The 20,027-nt window shown below is 42.3% G+C and overlaps 1 protein-coding gene and 1 pseudogene across 1 annotated transcript in view; one reads left to right on the forward strand and one right to left on the reverse strand.

Moving 5' to 3' along the window:
- Mlxip (MLX interacting protein) overlaps positions 1 to 20,027 on the reverse strand; it is a 62,359-nt gene that overhangs the window by 24,285 nt on the left and 18,047 nt on the right. The gene's annotated exons all lie outside the window — the stretch shown is intronic.
- Positions 1,536 to 6,651, forward strand: LOC110545346 (NADH dehydrogenase [ubiquinone] 1 alpha subcomplex subunit 1-like; annotated as a pseudogene).

The following is a 20,027-nucleotide window of genomic DNA, read 5'->3' on the forward strand; positions in this document are numbered from 1 at the left end:
TCTGGAGAAACATCCCAGAAAGACCTTGTCCCCAGCTTCTTCTTTTCTGTCTATTCCCTGGCCACCATGAAGTGAACTTTGCTCCACTATGTCCTTCCAAAGCTCTGAAAAACCTGTACCAAAGTAAAATCCTTTCTCCTTTAAGTTGTTCTCTCAGGTAAAATAAGACACTAGCTAATAGCATTTCTAAGCTAGCTCAGGACAAAGAAGAACAGTTATCATTGAGCCGGCACTGAGGACAACAATGGGCAAACAACAGTCTTCTTGCTGCAAACTGACAACTATCTATTCACACTTCATATGCACATACCTTTAAGCCAAAATCTGTCCTGCAGAAATTAATTCTGCATCTCCATATAAACATGGGCACAAAGCCATAAATAAAGGGATATTAAATTGTAGAAGAGGTTGGAAACGAAGTACATGTCCAATAAAAAGATTAATTAAAATACTAGTATATCTAAATGGTTGAACATTCTGAGGTAATCCAAAAAATACACATGTGCTGATATATAATACTGATATAAAGGCAAAAATCTATAAAGGGCATTGTTAAATAAAAACTAAACAAAACAAGGTGGTCCATTTCTAAACAATCACATGAGCTGCAAAGAACTATATAGCATGGCTTCCTTTTTTTAAACCATGCTGGGGATTGACCCTAGGACCATATGCTGGTACAATTCCACTAAACTATATCTTAGCTCCATTTTTTTTTTTTTGTTTTCAAGATTTATTTATATACATATCTATATGTCTACACACACACACACACACACACACACACACACACACACACTGCCTGCAGAGGCTAGAAGAATAGAAGGAGTCAGATTCCTTGGAACTGCCTGTAGTGGGTGATGAGAATTGAACTCAGATCTGCTGGAAGAACTCAGGTCTTCTGGAAGAGTGGCAAACACTCTTAACCACTGAGCCATCTCTTAAGTCTCCACAAACATACAAAAGGGGTAGAGAATACAAATTAATTAAACATAATAATGCATTATTTTTAAATAAAGTTTTTGAATGCCCTTTATTTTAAGGCCCTTATAAGGCCTTCTAGAAGGCAATTTGCTATATACAGAGATATAAACTTGTGAATGCATCAATTCTGTGCACACACCCAGACAGGCAGACAGTGGTCATTAAATGCTGCCTTTAAGGAGTGAGCAGAGGGATAATGCTCCATTTTGTCCCTCCTCCAGCACTCCAACTCTTTTTCTTCAAAGAGTCATTTCTGTTGGCTTGTCCTGGGATCTGGGCTTGATCCAAAGGCTACTAGAGCCAAAACTAACAGGCTGCAGAGGGACAAAGGCTCACTGAGGAGCCAGGACATGGAGACAAGCTATCATGAGTACAATGCAAGAGGTGGCACCTTGTAGCCACTCTCCAGCAGAGACACCTCTCAGACAAGCCAGAGAGCTTTTCAGAACCTACTCCTATGTCTGAAACTCAACTTCTGTGGGTGCCACTTGTCATCTTTACTTTTAAACTGAAGTGAAAGTGCTGTGGAGAAGTTGGCAGGGCTCAGGAACATGGGCGTAAGGTCCCTATTCCAGACCTGTCCAACTTCAAAGTACACAGCTGTGCTGAAACACATAGATGAAGACAAGCTCACCTGCACTGATATATCTGTGAGGATTTATATTCGTCCTTGGGTAAAAAGAGCAGGAAATTAACATTTCCACAAACATAAAAAGTACAGGAACCTGAGTAAAACGAGACAAAGTTTGTCTAGCTAATGGTATGGTCTCACTTCTATCCCTTCATCCTGCCATCTTACTGACCTGTGGTCTTGCCATCCACGTGGAGACAGACTCTCCCAAACTCATAGCATTCTAAGCAAATGCAGACACAGAACGGCTTGACGAGTAGACAATGTAGCCAGCGGTAGAGCATGTGACTGGAAAACAGAGTGGTTGCTTTCTGAACAAATCACAGGAGCTGCCCACCGCCTGGTACAAAATGGCAGTGTGCTGCAAGCAGTGGTGGCTCACACATTTGGGAGGCAGAGGCAAACGGATCTCAGTGAATTTGAGGCCAGCCTGGTCTACAGAGGGAGTCCCAGGACAGCCAGGGCTACACACACAGAAACCCTGTCTCAAAAAATCAAACAAACAAAAAACAATCCAAAATGGCAAAGGCATCCACTGAGCAGGAAAACCGGGTGGATCCCAAGCAGCTGTGGGGATCAGGGCCTGGCACAGAGCAAGAGCTGTTCCTGTCTGGGCTTTAAAGCATTACATTCTGGCCCTAACTGGACTCAGAGCTCAGCATCACTTGAAGCCATAGTCAGATGTTCTTGCTGGAGGTGCTGCTGAGTGACAGAGCATGTTTCAGCATGCACAAAACTCTAGGTTCAGTTACCAGTAAGGAAGGGCAGGGTTGTGTGCCAGAAGATTAAATTTGAACCTAGAGCCTTAGGTCCCTAATTCCTCTGGAACAGGGGCAGAACCAGACTTTTGGGGTGAGGTGGAGTTGAGGGTAGATGGACTCACTTAATTTGAATCGTTTGTAAAAGAATTTAATAATTAATACAATCTCTGTAAGGCTGGGTGGAACATGAGTTCCTGTAAACCAAGCACTCAGAAGGTTCAAGCAGGAAGATTACCATGAGTTCGACATATAACATAGTTATATGTTATATGACATATAACATAGTTACACATATAACAAACAGCCGGCCAGGTACACAGCAAGAACTTGGCTCAAAACTGAAAACAAAACAATAAAAAACCCCATAAAACACAAAACAAAAAATTCTCACCTTTATGCTTTTTAAAAGCTGGATCAGCAGGTGAAGGCATCTGCCACCACTAAGTACCTGAGTTTCAACTTTGGGATCACATAGTGGAAGAGAACTAAACCCTGAAAGTTGCCCTCTGACTCTACTTTTGTCATGACACACAGGCACACATACCTAGCTCCATATACATAATAAACAAATGTGACAAAAAAATTTAAAACCTACCTTGTGTAGTTGGCTCTGTATGTGTTTCATTTATGAACAGCCTTTTCAGGCTCTCTGTCTTTTTTTGTGGGGAGGATGAAGTAACATGTTTGTTTTTAATAAGCATTTATTTGTTTGTTTGTTTGTTTATTGTGCATGTGTGTGTATGTGAGCTACCTTACATACTAGAGCTATACATCCACTGAGATGATAAGTCTTTTTTTCTATTTGTAAAATTATAGTAATAATTACCATTTGTGAAGTTTCTACAAATGTTCCTCCTAGCTTTTTTTTTCTTCCTCTTTTCTTCTGAGCTGGTAATTTAACCCAAGTCCTCATGCACAAAGTAGGAAAATCTGTCCCACTGAAACACATACAAACACACACACACACACACACACACACACACACAGAAAGAGAGATCCCTGGGTTTCTGATTGTCTTCTGTTTTCAACAGTCTTAAAAGGCTACATATTTGTATAGTTAGAGCTACTGGTCCTCACCATTTATTTTATTGCTTCCTTCCCTGCCCACCTGTCATTTGTTCAATTTTAGTGTCATCTTTATACGCTTCTATCTATTTGTTTGTTTATTTTCCTTAAGACAGTTTTCTGTACAGGCTGGCCTCAAACCCACGATATCCACCTGCTTCTGCCTTCCCAAATGCTGGGACTAAAGGTACGTGCCACCACTGCCCAGCTCTTTGTTCTTTTTAATAAAATTTAATTATTGTGTGTTCACATGGTGTCTGTGGGTAGGCACGTGTATGCTTGCCATGGCATTCTCCTGGAGGTCAGGGACCTTGTAGACTCAGTTCTCTCCTTCCACAGTTATGTGGGTTCCAGGAATCAATCTGAAGTTACTTGGCTCGTGCAACAAGCACTTTCATCCACTGAGGCAACTTCCTGGCTCAGAGATTAGTTTTCACTTTTATCTCTTTGTTTGTTTGAGACAGGGTTTCTCTTTGTAGCCCTGGCCATCCTGGAACTCACTTTGGAGACCACACTGGCTTCAAACTTAGAGAATTGCCTGCCTCTGCCTCCTAAGTGGGAGAATTAAAGGTGTGCACCACCACTGGCTAGCTTAATATCTCTCTCTCTCTCTCTCTCTCTCTCTCTCTCTCTCTCTCTCTTTTCCAGACAGCATTTCTCTGTATGTAGCTCTGGCTGTCCTGGAACTTGCTCTGTAGACCAGGCTGGCCTGGAATTCACAGACATCCACCTACCTCTGCCTTCTAAGTGCTGGGATTAAAGATGTGCGCCACCATAACTGGTCTCTGACTATCTTCTAAAAAAATCTTTTCAATTTTGTGTATACCCACATCAAATAAAATATCAAATGAAATATCAAACAACAATGAGTGTTGAAAAAACACAAGCAAAACTCAGCAATTTTACCATCTAGACATAACACTGTTCAAATTTTAGAAAGGAGTCAGGTATGGTGAAAGAGCTGTAATGTACTTGAGGTTGAGGCAGGAGGATCATCTACAGCCTGGGCTACACAGTGAGTTCTAGGATAACCTAAAGGTACATAGCAAGATGGAGACTCGGGGGGGGAGGGGGGAACAAACTTGGGAAGTAAAGAAAGTTGGGCTTTTGGGTAGTGAATTCCAGGTTCTTGGAATGTTCTGGTTGGTATGACTGTTATGTTTGCCTAAGGTTTTAGCCACAGGACAAACTAAGTGACTCTCCATGGAGAGCACTTTGGAGCAAGAATGATCAGACAATTCCGAACTCCAGAGGAGCATGTAACTGAAAGTATTAGACACCACTGGAAGGATTGGAGGTAAAAGGTCAGTGATGCAGTCCCCAGGAAAAACTGTTCTTGGATGACTCTGGGTTCTACTATGCTTTGGACAGTCATTACTACTGATTAGGACTAGCCTGGCATTCCTGCCACAGCTTCCCAACTGTCTGATAATAATCTGAATCCTTTCCCCAGTAACAAACTGCAATACTAAGTATTCTCTGGGTCCTTCTAGTTTTACAAATTCCACAATGCAGATTAGACATTATTCAAGACAGCCTTATAAACTATTGACTCATAATGCATTTTTATTGGGTAACATACATTCAGATAAAGATATAATATGCAAATAAACATGTTAAACATATGAAGTAATGCTTTGTTTTTGTTTTTAAGTGTATGTATGGTTTGTTAGTTTGGGCTTTTTAGTTAGTTTGGCTTTTTGAGACAGGGTCTCCCTATGTAGCCCTGGCTGGTGTGAAACACATTAGGTAGCCCAAACTGGCCTCGATCTCGGCAGTCCTGATGAGAACTATAATGCTCAGTTCATACATTTGTTTTATAACCCAATTTTCACTTGTATGTTATATCTTATTATACCAATAAAGTCTTTTATTGATTATAGACTGTTCCTATCTACATATTTATCAGTCTATTTAACAACTTTCCCATAGAACAAATTTTGCTACTATCAGCAACGCTGTGATAAATATTCCAGTATTTATACCTAAAGTTTATCTCTAAAGTTTAATGATTCCTAGAAATGTGCCAGAGATGCAGCTAAAACACACATACTTAAAAACTTTTCCTACTTTTTAGTACATTCTTTTTTTGGTTATCTGTTTTGTTTTGCTTTGTTTTGTTTTGAGAGAGGGTCTCATGTAGCTCAAACTAGCCTCAAACTCATTATGTAACTGAAGATGACCCTAAACTCTGGATCTTCCTTCCAAGTGCTGGGATTATATGCATTAGGTATGAGTGGTTTCCTTTTACTGTTTTCATACCTTATCTCTTGGATACATGTGGAATTTAGTTGGTGGGAGGACTTACAGAGACATCACGCTTCAATCAGTGATAGCAACTTAGTAAGTTATTCAAGGTTCCCCTCTTAATCCAACACTCCCTCCTCATACACACCACCTTCCCACATACTTACCTGGGCCCACTTCCGGAAGTGCTCAATTGCTTATGATAATTGAACATTATGGGTTGTTTTCTTACTGTTTTGTTTGAGTCAGGGTCTCACTATGAGGCCTTGGCTGGCCTGGAACTGACTATGTAGAGAGTAAGCTGGCCTGAAACTCACAGAGATCCTCCTGCCTCTGCCTCCACAGTACTGGGACTACAGGTGTGAACCATCATGCCCTGCAGAACATGTTTTTAGTGATTTCAATTTTGACATTAATTCTGATTAATGGAAAGAAGGGAAACTCAACGTGGCTAATTTTTTCTGTTGTGTGTGACAGTGTCCCCTCAGTAGCCTGGGCTGGCTTGGACTTGCGCTGTTCTACCGCTTTAGTTTTCTGAGTGCCTGATGATGGGCGCGCACCACATGCCCATCCTCAACATGGGTCTTTACAGCATCCACAAAATAACTGCAAGTGGCTATCTGATTGTCTCAGTTACCCTTCCATAAACATGAAACCCTTCCATGGACACCACCTGTGGTGGTTCAAATAAGAATGAGCTGGAGGAGCTGGTGACGGTCTGGAGTATGAGTCACGGTGCGGAAATGTGGTGAGATTCTTCCTGGCCTTGCCGTCATGGTGGTGTGCTCGATCATCCCTGGGGTTTCCACTGACTACATCCACAAGTACACCAATGGGGGCAAGAAAAAAAAAAAAAAAAGAGTTGCCTGACTTTGGTACCAGTGGTATTTGACGGAACAAGACAGAAATGTCTCCAGAGTCAATCGCTACCATGTGTCCAGGGTCCTGGAGAACATTGACTAAGGAAGCATTTTCCCAGCTGATGAGAAAAATAGTTCTCAGCTTTGGTCATCTGTTCCTGCTAGAAGGCTATGTAGCATATTATACACTATGTGCACGTTATATGCTGCTTAATAAAAATAAAAATAAAAATGAGCCTCTGGTTCATCTTTGTCATTAGAAAGTGTCACTATTTAGAAGGATTAGGAGCCATAGCCTTGTTGGAGTAGATGTGGCCTTGTTTCAAAAGCCCAAGCTAAGCCCAATGGTTCTCTCTCTCTCTCTCTCTTCCCCTCTCTCCCTCTCTGCCCCCACCCCCATCTTTCTGCTGCCTGCAGATCCAGACATAGAACTCTCAGCTACCTCTCCAGCAGTATGTCTGGCTGTATGCTGCCATGCTTCCTATCATGCCAATAAGGAACTAACACTCTGAAACTGTAAGCAAGCCCCAATTAAATGGTTTCTTTTATAAGAGTTGCCTTGAGAGAGACTGGAGAGATGGCTTAGTGGAAAAAAGCCTGTACTGCTCTTTTAGAGGACTGAGTTCAGTTCCCTGCACCACATCAGGTAGCTTACAACCATCTGTTAACTCAGTTCCTGGGAATCTGATGCCATCTGCTGGCCTCTGCAGGCACCTGCATATATCTGATGCACATAAACTGATGCAGACAAATAAAAATAAACAATAGATTTTAAAAAAACAAATAAAATAATAATAATCTTGTGGGGTCAGGTGGTACACACCTTTAATCCCAGAACTTAGGAGGCAGAGGCAGGTGGATCTCTGAGTCTGAGGACAGCCTAGTCAGTTCCAGGACAGGCAGGGTTACACAGAGAAACACTGCCTTGAGAAACCAAAAAACAACAACAAAACAAACAAAGAGTAGCTTTGGTCACGGTATCTCTTCACAGTAATATAACACTGACTAAGACACCACCTTAGGCTTTTATCACCAATTGTGTCCAGTCTCCTACTGTTAACACTGTGACTCAGATAACATTGCATTTAGAATTCTTGACTATTTATTTTTCTATTTAAACATGTGGTTCATACTGTCAAGTCTCAAGAAAAAACTCATCCTGCAGAGACTAGGAGATTGTTCAGCCTACAAAGTGCCTACTGTACAAACATGAGGACCTGTGTTCAGATCCCCACCACTCACATAAAAAGTAGGACAGGGTGGCACATACATAACTTAAGTACTGGGTGTGTGGAGCCTACTGGCCAGCCACTCTAAGAAGCAACATGACAGCAAGCTCTGAACTCCAATTGCACATATACACACAAACATATATTCACACATATACCTATCTATACACGTAGTTATATTTTTTTAAGAAAAAGAAAATTCTTGCTGGGCTTTGTGGTATCAGACGTGATCTCAACAACTGGAAAGGCTGAGACAGGATTGTCTGAATGCCGGAGTTCCAGCCAACTTGAATAGTCAAAATTAACAAAGAGGGAGGGAGAACTACCAACATGGTTTAGTGGTACACAACCTGCTTAGCATGCGTGTAGGGAAGAGAGGAGGCAGGGTCTGAATTTATTTGGCCTTCATTGGGTTATACTTACTGTATACAGTACTGAGCTTCATAAGGATATTTTCACATCCGCATATGATTTAAGCATGTTCCTCCCATAACCCTATCCTCCCCTTTCTTATCCTCTCCATTCTCATTAGTCCTTTTTGTCTACTAGACAATTTTGTTTCTATTTCCATGTCATATAGAGATATGCTTGGTTTTCTAAATTTTTTATGATTACACATTATCACATTTCTAATCATAATTACTTTCATAATACTTCAAAATATAAAAACAAAATGTCAGTGAGTGAAACCAGCAAAACAAAAATCAAATCACTTGGTGGCCAAATTGAAGTACCGTCCCCATTTTATGTGTTTAATACTGCCCCACCTAGATGATAAGGCAACAAGCACCCTCCTGGGCACAGTAAGGCTGAACCACAGGCACAAGTGAACTGGTTCTACGTGCTCAGTACCATGAGAGAATTCATCATGGGAAAAGTTAAGATGTTAGGTAAGAATGAAAACTTCCACCCAATGCCAGTGACATGGCTCACAGAGGCAATGAGTCCAGGAACAGAGGACAAAAAAAACAACAGAGGCCATGCTTGGAAACTATGATGGTTATTCTTTGTTGTCAATGTGACTACATCTGGAATTTACTAACACCCAAGTAGTTGAATACACCTGTGAAGGTTCCCCCCCCCCCCCCTTCAATTAAACCTACTTTTAATCTGGATCTTTTGAGGTGAGAAGATCCACTTTTATCTTGGCCACACCTTCTGCTGGCAGCCTATATAAAGGACACAGAAAAAGAAAGCTAGCTCTCTTTGCCTGCTTGTTCTCGCCAGTAAGTCTATTCCTTCACTGGCATTAGAGCTTACTTCTTCAGGATTCTGGCATATACTGAAGACTTAAATGAGACCTCCAGCCTTGTGGACTGAACCATTACTGGATTCTTGGACTTTCCATTGATAGAAAGCCATTGTTGGGCTAGCTGGACCACAGCCCCTAAGCCATTCTAATATTATTCATTCTATAAGTTCTGTTCCTCTAGTGGAGTCTGACTAATATAAAATATTCCTGAGCGCCTATGAAACTAACATATCGTCATCATCATTAGTCATTTCAGAGGCTCTGTCTGCCAGCTCCATAACCTACTTAGCAGTCAGGGAAATCTGAAGCTGACTGATCAGTCTCAAGGATAAAGTAACACTCCTTAGGTAGCCAAGACCTATAAATAGTCTTCTAATGGCTTTTCTCTTTTTAGACAAGAAAGAATTCAATTTGCCTCCAGCCTTAATAATCTGAACGAGTACACTCCACAGAGAGATGCTGGATGTAAGGAACACAAATGAGCCAAGCACAGTGGCACACCCTGTAATCTCAGTACTCAGAAAGCAGAAGCACAGACTGCCACAAGTTCAAAGCCATTCTGAGCTACTTAGAAAGTTCCAGGCCAGCCCAAACTACACAGCAAGATTGTTAAAACAACAACAACAAAACCCTCACAAACAAGAGGTGCCCAAAGAAGGGGTGGTTGGGTAGGTTACACCAGTTAACACTGAACAACAACAACAAAAGTACCTTATGGGTATATGACACATTCTTTGCTGTCAATTCAAAAGGTTAACCATGGCTTTTTTTACTATCTTTAAGGAGAGCAATTCAGCAAAACAATCATCCACTCTTATACTGCCTTCCTTATAAAATCCAAAATTCCAATAAAGCCTGTCTTTACTAGCTAGGCATAGTGGCACAAACCTGTTATCCTAACTCTTAGGAGGTAGAGGCAAGAGGATGAGGAGTTCAAAGCCATCCTGGGCTATATGCAACTGTCTTAAAACATCACCCACACACACTATTCTCCCCAAATCAGTCCTCTATAGCATGCTACAGATGACTTCCTTCCATATGCTTCTGAGAATTGGCTGTCATCCTAAACTCCTTCCTTTTCAACAAAATTCCAAATGGCAGTAGGAGATAAGCTAAGGTCCAATTTATCATCATATCCCAATTATAACATGAGCCCTTTGGATATTATTGCCATGATAGCTATTTTCCATCTTAATAGCTAATGCAAACAAATAAGAAAAAAACTTTATTTTTTGAGATGGCGTCTCACTGAACCTGGAGTTCACCAATTTAGTTACCGTGGCTGGCCACAGAATTCAGGGGCCTTCCTGTCTCTGCCTTCCCAGTGCTGGGACTACAATTGCATGCAGTTATGCCTCGATTTTTAGGAGAGTGCTGGGGGTCTGAACTCACATTCTCATGCTTGCCCAAAAAGCACTTAACCAACAAAGCCATCTCCCTACCTGTTTGCTTTGAGACAGGGTCTTACTATGTAGATATGACTACACTGAAATTTGCTGTGTAAAGACCAGAATGGCATCAAACTTACAGTGATCCTCCTCCTTCTGCTTCTTAGATGCTGGGAACACAGGCATGAGCCACCATGTCTCACTTAAGTGGGGTTTTACTGCAGCTTCTGCAGCTCTGTGTGGTGTACAGGCCAGCAGCTCGTTCTCAGCCTATAGAAGAGCTTACCTGATAACTCCGAGTTCACTGACCTGGCAGGGGCCTGATGTAGTCCACTAAGCCTACCTCATGTCCTGAAACCCACCTCATCCATCAGCAGAACCAGCCAGGACAGCCTTCACTCATGAAAACAGAGTACCTTCCAACCATGATCAAGAGGCAGCTTTTCTAATTAAAAGACATTTCAGAATCCATCACCATGTCATTTGTGGCCAGAGGATAGAGGGGAAGAGGGTCATCAGTGTCCCCACTGTAGCTTAGGGTATGAGCAGACAGTTAATCTTTCTGGATTTCACTTTCTTTGAGATTGTTAGAGCCAGAATTTACAGATGTCAATGGTTAGAGCAAACTGGATGTTCTATCTGGGACACATCAGGGTTTCAGAGCAGGTGACACTTCTCGTGCCCTCCAGAGCTGTTAGGACATAATTAAAAGAAATGCATTTGTGCTACTGTGTGGCCAAGGCAGAAAAGGAATGACCACAGGGCGTCTCTCTTGTTTATTAGAAATTCATACAGCCCTGACACGGTGGCCCACACCTTTAATCCCAGCAGAGGGAAACAGAGGCAGTCAGATCTCTGTGAGTTCAAGGCCAGCCTGGTCTACAAAACAATTCAAGGCTACAAAGAGAAACCCTGTCTAGGAAAACAAAGCAAAACAAAAGAATTCACACACCAAAGAAGAAAAGCACTAGGTGACAAAGCTTTACAGCTCTTTAACAGGACCTGAAAGTGAGAGTTTCTTATCTCAGCACCAGCATTACCCTTGCTTTTCTGGCAAGAAAATGTCAGAGAGGTAGATGTCTGTGAGGTTCCTCATCCAGCACCACTTGGTCTAGACAGCTAAAAAGCTGAGTGGGGTGGAAGGAGAACACAGAGGACCTGCCTGGTTTTTTTCTAGAAGGCAGTGCACCAGCCCATGGATTTCAGATACATCTCTTTCAGACCAATGCATCTTCAGAAGTAAAGAATAATAACAAGGGGGCTGGAGAGATGGCTCAGTGGTTAAGAGCACTGTCTGTTCTTTCCAAGGACCTGGGTTCAATTCCCAGCACCCACATGGCAGCTCATAACTGTCTGTAACCCTAATTCCAAGGGATCTGATACCTTCACACTAATACACATAAAAAAATAAAAACAAAATAAAAAAAAAAAAGGATAATAACAAAAGACTCCCCTAGCTGGGCATGGTAGCATTTACCTGTAATCCTACTGAGGAAGGAATACCAGGAATTCAAGATCATTCTCAGTTATAAACTGAGTTCTCAGCCAGCCTTGTCTACATGAAATTCTCTCAGTCTCACCACCAATCCCCCTATAATAAGGAGCAAGGTATGATAGCACATACCTTTAATTGCAGCACTGGAGGGGCAGAGGCAGGTGATAGATCTCTTTAAGTTCCAGGCTAGTCTAGTCTCTAGAGTGAGACCTGCCTCAAAAATAAACAAACAGATAAATAAGAACGAGAAAAGAGAGGAGAAATAAATTTTTAAAAAGTATACGAAGAGAAAGAAAATATAAACAAGGATGCTCAAAACACTATATAAAGTGAATGTTAACTCTTGCCTCATAATATAACTCAAAATGGATCATAGTCCTTAGTAGTAAGGACTAAAAAGTTTAAAACTTCTAGGATGTAGAAATGTAGCTCAGTGATCCATCATTTCCATGGCTTTCAAAGGACTCTAGGTCAAAATCCCAGCACCAAAAACAACCTTAAAGAGAATAGGGAAGAAAAAATTTAGAGATCTTAGGTGTGGCAAAGGTTTCTTTGCCCCCCCAAAAAAAAAAAATACACACACACACATACATACATACACACACACACACACACACATACACACACACACACACAAGAAGGAAGGAAGAAAGGACAGATAGAAAAACCAAAACATATCTGGGAATTTATCAACATTTTAAAACATGTTCTTCAAATAAAACTGAAAATGGCCCAAGAATGAAATTTCTGCTAGGAGGTAAAGGTAGTTTAGAGGGCTAATATCTGCCTTATCCTAGGTGACATAAGACTATTCTCAACTACAACAGGTGTCTGTGTCCTTACTGAATATGATAGCACGTTAGATAATACCACCATGATAATTATAAAGCTAGCAATAAACATTATTAGCCCACTACCATTAAACTAACAGAAATAAGCACATGTAACAATTAATTTTAAATTTAAAAAAAGAGTAGAACAAATGAGAGACACCCAGTATCAAGATCAGCCTTCCACACATGGGTGCATACACACAAGCATGGACATATAAAACAGAATTCCCACTCACAGACAAAAAAAAGAATAATTCAGCAAACAATATTCAGAAACAGGTTTCTGAAATACTCAGTTTTACCAGGAAAACACCTATAATCTCAGCACCTGGTAACTAGAAGAAGAATCAGGATGATCCTCAGCAACAGAGTAGCAGCGGCGGAGTAGCATGTGGAGGCAGAGGAGTAGCATGTGGAGGCAGAGGCAGGCAGCTAGCTCTCTGTGAACTTGAGGCCAGCCACAGAGTTCCAGCGCTACTCAGAGAAACCTTACCTCAAAACAAAGCAAAAACTCTCACTACATTACACCCTGTCTCAAAAAAACAAAACACATGGGCTAAGGGTGTAGCCAGTGGTTAAGAGTTAAGAGGGCCTCCCTAACACAGTTGAGATGCTGGCTCTATCCTCAGCACCACAACATTTTTATTATTTTAAAGATAGTAACTTGTGAGACTGCTGAAATGGTGCAGCCAATGAAGTGCTTGTACACACACACACACACACACACACACACACACACTAGTGGCATGCACTAGTACATACAATAATAACAAATTAGTTCTCAAAACTAAGTTATATTGCACTCAATGTGTTGAAGAAAGCAGTGAAGATTTTATGCATGAGAATTCCATTAGAAATGGTTGGTTGTGGGTTGGAGTGTAGCTCAACTAGTGGCATGCTTGCCTAGCATGCACAGAGTTCCAGGTTTGTCCCCCGGGCATGGTGGGACACACCTATAATCCCAGCACTTGGGAGGCAGATAGAGGAATATCATAAATTCAAGATCATCTCAGCCTCAAAGTAAGTTCAAGATCTAACTGGAATACATGAAACCCTGTCTCAAAAAATAAATAAAGTTAGCCAGGAATAGTGGCAGAGGCAGGAGGAGCTCTGTGAATTTGAGACCAGAATGGTCTAAATAGTGAGCTCCAGGCCAGCCACTGATACACCATGAGACCCTGTCTCAAAAAATAAAATAAGATTAAAAGTAAAAAAAAAAGTTAAATGTGAAGTTAAATGCCTATGCCTGAAATTCCAAATTTTGGAAGATGGAAGCAAAAGGACTGTAGCTGGATTTGCTACTCTGTGGTTCTTCCTTTTCCCACCCTTTATCCCCCTGATTTCAGCCCTTATCACTAGACTGGAGAGAAGGTAGGAGAGAGGGGAGAAAGATAGAGATCCTGAAATCTAATTTTTCTTCTTGTTTCTTCTTTGAGCTTGATTACTAACAAACTGAAACCAACCCTTATGAACAACCAACGCCATGAACCCAATTCTTAGGGTCCTAGTATTTTTATATCCTCTGAAAAGTTCCCAGAATTCCAAACATCACACAATTGCACAAACTATCTGCAGCTGGCAAAGCCATACCATTGTGAGAGCACAAAGCAAATCACAGTCAGCTGCTCCAGATGGTCTGAAGCAGCCCATATCCCACACGTGAAATTAAAACGAGAAAATATTCTTATATTTCTGTGGGAGTTTTTGGTTTTGTTTTTTTGTTTGTTTTGATTTTGGTTTGTTTGTTTTTCGACACAGGGCTTCTCTGTATAGCCTTGGCTGTCCTGGAAATCACTCTGTAGACGAGGCTGGCTTCGAACTCACAGAAATCCACTTGCCTCTGCCTTCTGAGTGCTGGGATTAAAGGTGTGTACCACCACTGCCCAGCTATTTCCAATTATCAATACAAAGAATCAGAGTTTGAAGGTAGCCTGGATTACACAGTGAGGTTCTATCTCAAAAACTGAAAAACAAAAAGGGATAATTTTACTTAAGAAATAAACAACAGAACCTGAAACTGGCTTCACAGTCTTTAGGGTTTGTTTTGGTTTTTAGAGACAGGGTTTCTCTGTGTAGCCCTGGCTGTCTTGGACTCGCTCTGGAGATCAGCCTGGCCTTGAACTTGGATATTGACCTGCCTCTGCTCCAGAGTGCTGCACCACCCCCCTCTGTTTTCTAAGATGGAGGTGAAGTATGGCAATGGCCTCAAACTCTCCTGCCTGGACAGCCCACCAGCTTGGACCTACAGACATGTGCCAACACACCTTGGTTCAGTATTTGTAATCTATTTTTAAGATTTTTCTATGTCCCTTAAATCAAACTATGAAGATAATTTAAAAATAAAACTCTTTCTGAGTAACAGTGAGGCCTGTGGAAAAGGTCATTCTACATCCCTTCTGCCACCAAGCTCTGCTGTCGTGTGCTCTATTCCACTATTGGAGCTTTGGGGAACAAAACACTTGGCTGTCTGAGACAAAAGTCTTAGTTAAATACAATTTTTCCCATAATGCACTTTCTCCTTCTTGGCAGTTCAGAAGTCAGTGTGTAACCATACCACACTTGAAGAGCTACTAATTCTAATACACCAAGAACATCTTAACCTGGTTACTACCAATACTGTCCTAGATGGCCACCTCCACCCAGCACAGTTCTTGATGTTCTCCCGCTTTGGGGCTGGGAGTTCCCAAATGTCTGGAGTTAGATCTGAGATATGAAACTGCACTGAGGGGTGGAGGTGAGAAAAAGCACTCTGAAGTTAGCTCAGAAACCAAATGAGACTCTGAGGCTCACTCTGCCTTTTGGGAGTTCAGCCAGAGGAATTCCTGGCTTCTGCTGATTGCCTCCGTAGCTTGAAACATGTACACAAGATAGGGACAGGAATTAGGCCAAAAAATTGGTTGGAAGGTCAGTCGTAGCAGTGGCAACAGCGAGCAAACAGCCGTAGCAGAGCAGGTGGTCCTTGCACGAAGCAGGCCAGTGCCAAGTAAGGCCAAGGCCACCATCAGGCAGCATGATTCCTGGAAATTCAATGCTTCAAGGGCACTAATAAGAGACAACACTGGCGTCAGCCCAGCCAAGGGGCAGGACAGGCATGGGATGAGCATGGGGAGCAGCCACAGCAGTCTGCTCTAGGATGGTAAAGGAAACTGCTCTTCCCATGACACTGGTGGTCCTCCTCCAGGCCTGTCCCCAGAGGAGCAGCAGGAGAGGTAGAAAAAAAGAAGCCAGTTTCAGGGCACCAGAGCGATTCAAACTAAACCAACTGGCAACTGATTCAAAACAATGGTGGCTTTGTCAGGAGATTGCAACAGCCAACAAGAGCTGGTTGAAAACCCTCCCTCCCCTCCTAATTCTATCCTCTCGTCCCAGTGACTTTGAGACATCATGCTAAAAAAGAGGAAAACAAATTATGCACATAAACCAACATTAGCCAACTCACAAGAGGCGGCCTCTAACTGCCCTTTGGAGATGACACATAACCATACAATCAGCTGTTAAGCACTACCTCCTCCCTCAGAAGCCCTTCTCAGGCTCCCAGGACACATTTAAATCTGATTTGCTGATAAATTCTCCATGATCCTAGCCAAGAAGAAGCAAAGGACTGAAGAATTATGGTCTCCACAGTGCTGCCACCTACATTACAGGCTCTTGAGAGGGAAGCACACTCAAGACCTTGATGTGTGCTCTCAAGTTGGGGTGGCTGCTCCAACTTGAGCAACCAAAGGCTATAAGACCCTAAAGCTCACCTTGGAATTTGTTAAGACAAAACAGGACATTCCCTCTGGAGGGGGGGAGGGGGAGGAGGAAGCAGACTACAGAATTTCTCACACCACACCCTGTTCTGCTCAGTGTGTCCCCACTTTGCCAATAAGATTGTCATCTCTTGTACTTCACATACACCCAGAGCACCAAGGAGCCAGCAGCTGGCACAACAACAGCACTAAGCAAACAGACTTATCTAGGGAGACACAGGGGCCACACATAGGGCCACACCTGCTCCACTGCAATCCACAGATCTCTGCTAGCTGAGGAGATTGTGAATGGCACAGGTAAGCTTCACCTGCTTATCTGCTCTCAGGTACTGTGCAAGGACAACATCAAGGACAATACACACCTGACTTAGAAGTGTGTTCTTTGCTTTCGAGAAGGCAGGTTTTCCTGTTGCACAGCTTTCTATCAGGGCTGCTGTCCCAACCTCCCCTTTTTCTTTCTTTCCTTTTTCTTGAGACTGGGTCTCACTATGTAGTCCTGGATGGCCTGGAGCTTTCTGTGAAGACCAGGCTGGCCTTGAACTCACAGACATCCACCTGCCTCTGCCTCCAGGCTGGTGGGATTAAAAGTGTATACCACTGATCTTTGTTAGAGCTTTTCATTGGGAAAAAAAACATGAATCTCAACAGTGGGCCCTGGGGATAGAGCTCAGCAGTAGATTGTGCTCCTAGCATCTGTGAAGCTGCCTGACCCCTAGCATCACCAACAAACAACACTCACACCCAAAAGTAAAGGGTAACAAAAACTTGTCTAGTGAACAAGGGCCATGATAAGAGAGCATTCACTGAGCCCTCAGCAAGAAGTCAGTCAGCAAGAACTACAGGACATGGACACCTGGGCTCTGAGCCTTTCCCCTGGATCCTCAATACAGGAAAAACCAGACAACCAAAGTCTGCTCAATAGGCTTTCTGCCCAGCACTCTTGGTAGGACAGTCAATACTACGGAAACTTCTTAAGCAGCTGTAAGGGTGGCTGCCAAAGCTGGAGACCAGTCAGCATCTCAGGATTCCACCTGACAAAATGTTAAATTGTGTTTCAGAATTCAGTCAGCAATTCCTTCCCTGAATCAGCCAGAGTGCAGTCTGGAACTCTCCTGAACAAGTATCTACAGCAACCCAGTAACACAGATGAGCGGCAACTGCATCTTCATCCAGCCCCTACCCTTCTTCCCTGCCTCTAGAACAATAAAAGGCTGAGACAGCATTCATGGCCAAAGACCACCACTGCCTCTGGGGTCTGTCAGCCTTTAGAGCACAATAGGGAAATGAAGGCTGCTACCTGACAACTGCTGACCAGCCACTGTCCCCAGGCCCTCTGCCAACACAAGGACATACATGAAAATATAAACTTTCAAAAAGCAACTTAGGCCACAGAAGAGGCCACTGTTCAGCTGTGCAACTGAAACCACCCTTCCCCCACATACACCTGCCCAAATGAGGGTGGGGTGGGTGACAAGGTGGCAGTGCCTAATGTGGTGATACAGAGTATGACCAAAAATGTTCTCAGGGCAAAGATTTTTACCAGGAAGGAGGGGCTATAGAGAGACATGTTGGAGAATGGCGCTAACTCGAACAGGGATGAACAGAACAAAGCCCAGCTGAGAGTGGTGGCAAATGTCTGTAATTCCAGCACTAAGGACATAGGGGCAGGAGGATCAAGGCCATCCTTGCCTACATAATGAGCTCAAGGCCAGTCTGGGCTACAAGATATGTTTTCTCCAAAAAAACCAAACCAAACCAAACACCAGGGGCCCTAAGGCACTACAAAAAATTACCATGAAAATATTCTCAAGGATCAACAGAAAGATTAAATAAATAATAACACATCCCACAATGAAATCCTATTGAGCCACTGAAAACATTGCTGATGACCATCTGGGGACTTGGAGAGGTATTCATAATCTGCTAAGAGAGAGAAAAAAAGTACACTCAGCATGCCAAAAACAATTTAAAAACAAGGTGTAGACGGATAAACACTGGGGAGCTAAGAAGTTATCCCTGAGTATTCCAATTTTTAGCTTTTCTTTTATCTATATCCATAGTTTCTAATTTTCTATAGTAAAATAAAAACACAGTTTAAAAGAAAAAGGTGGGCTTTTTTATTATTATTTTATGTGCATTGGTGTGAGGGTGCCACACACTTGGAACTGGACAGTTGTGAGCTGCCATGTGGGTGCTGGGAACTGAACCCGGGTCCTTTGGAAGAACAGACAGTGCTCTTAACCACTGAGCCATCTCTCCAGCCCAAAGGTGGGCTTTTAAATTTATATCTCTTTATTTTGTTTGCCACATGTATACACGCTCTCACATATGCCACAGTATGTATACAGAGGTTGAAGGACCACCCTGGGAAGTCAGTTCTCCCACCATGTAGATCCCAGGAATCAAATTCAGCCTTGGCAGCAAGAATATTTACGCACTGACCCATCTCTTAAAGTTAAAATGTTATCTTTTCTTTTTTTAAGATTTATTTACTTTATGTATATGAACACTGTTTTCATGCACAGCAGAAGAAGGAATCAGATTCCGTTACAGATGATTGAAAGCTACCATGTGGTTGCTGGGAATTGAACTCTGGTCCTTTGGAAGAACAGCCAGTGCTCTTAACCACTGAGCCATCTCTCCAGCCCTAAAATGGCATCTTAATGTTCAAAAATTACAATGGTTAAGTTGGTAGCTCACACCTATAGTCTCAACAGTGAGGAGGCTAAGGCAGGAGGATTGCCCCAAGTTTAAGACAGGCCTGGGCTACACAGTGAGTTTCATACCAGTATGAGCTACAATGTTAACACCCTGTCTCACCAATAAATAAATAAATAAATAAATACATAAATAAATGGAAAGTGAAATTCTATGGACACAGAGAAATAATGATGAGTTAAGCTGGAAAGAGGCCTGAAAATGCAGCCAAACTCCCCAGCATTCAGTGAACATGTGTTGGTAGAGAAAGTGCTATATCTCTGATAAAAACAAATTCTATTTTAAAAGTCTCAGAAGCAGAAGTAATGGCATTTGTAGATCATAAAGATATATGCCAACATCATTATAAGTCAGATCAGAGAGAGAGAAAAGCAAATGGATGGAAAGCCTACCCAAGGTGGCTGCACAAGTGAATGTACAGTCAGGCATATGCCAAGGTGGCCCGGAGAGGGTATACCCACTGTTATGAAATCACCCTAAACACAACTGCATGGACAGACACATGTACAGTGACAGCCTAACTTAAAAGTTACAGCTTTGTTTCAACTGTGACCAAAGGAAGTCCAAGTTGTGACCACCCTAACTCTAGTCACAGATGGCAATGAGGGTGAGAGATATGTAAAGAAGATAAGATTAACCTAGAATCCAACAATTTAACAAGAAGGGGTGAACCTTCCATCTCTAGGGCAAGACCATAGCTTCAGCACCTCCTAACTCAGTGTAGTGGCCTCTGAACAGCACGGTATCTCTGGGCTTCACTAGACAGTCTTAGATTTATTATCAGGAGATTATGGTCCTGTGACTTCAAACAA

This window comes from Meriones unguiculatus, chromosome 4 (genome assembly GCF_030254825.1).
Source record: "Meriones unguiculatus strain TT.TT164.6M chromosome 4, Bangor_MerUng_6.1, whole genome shotgun sequence".
Lineage (NCBI taxonomy): Eukaryota > Metazoa > Chordata > Mammalia > Rodentia > Muridae > Meriones > Meriones unguiculatus.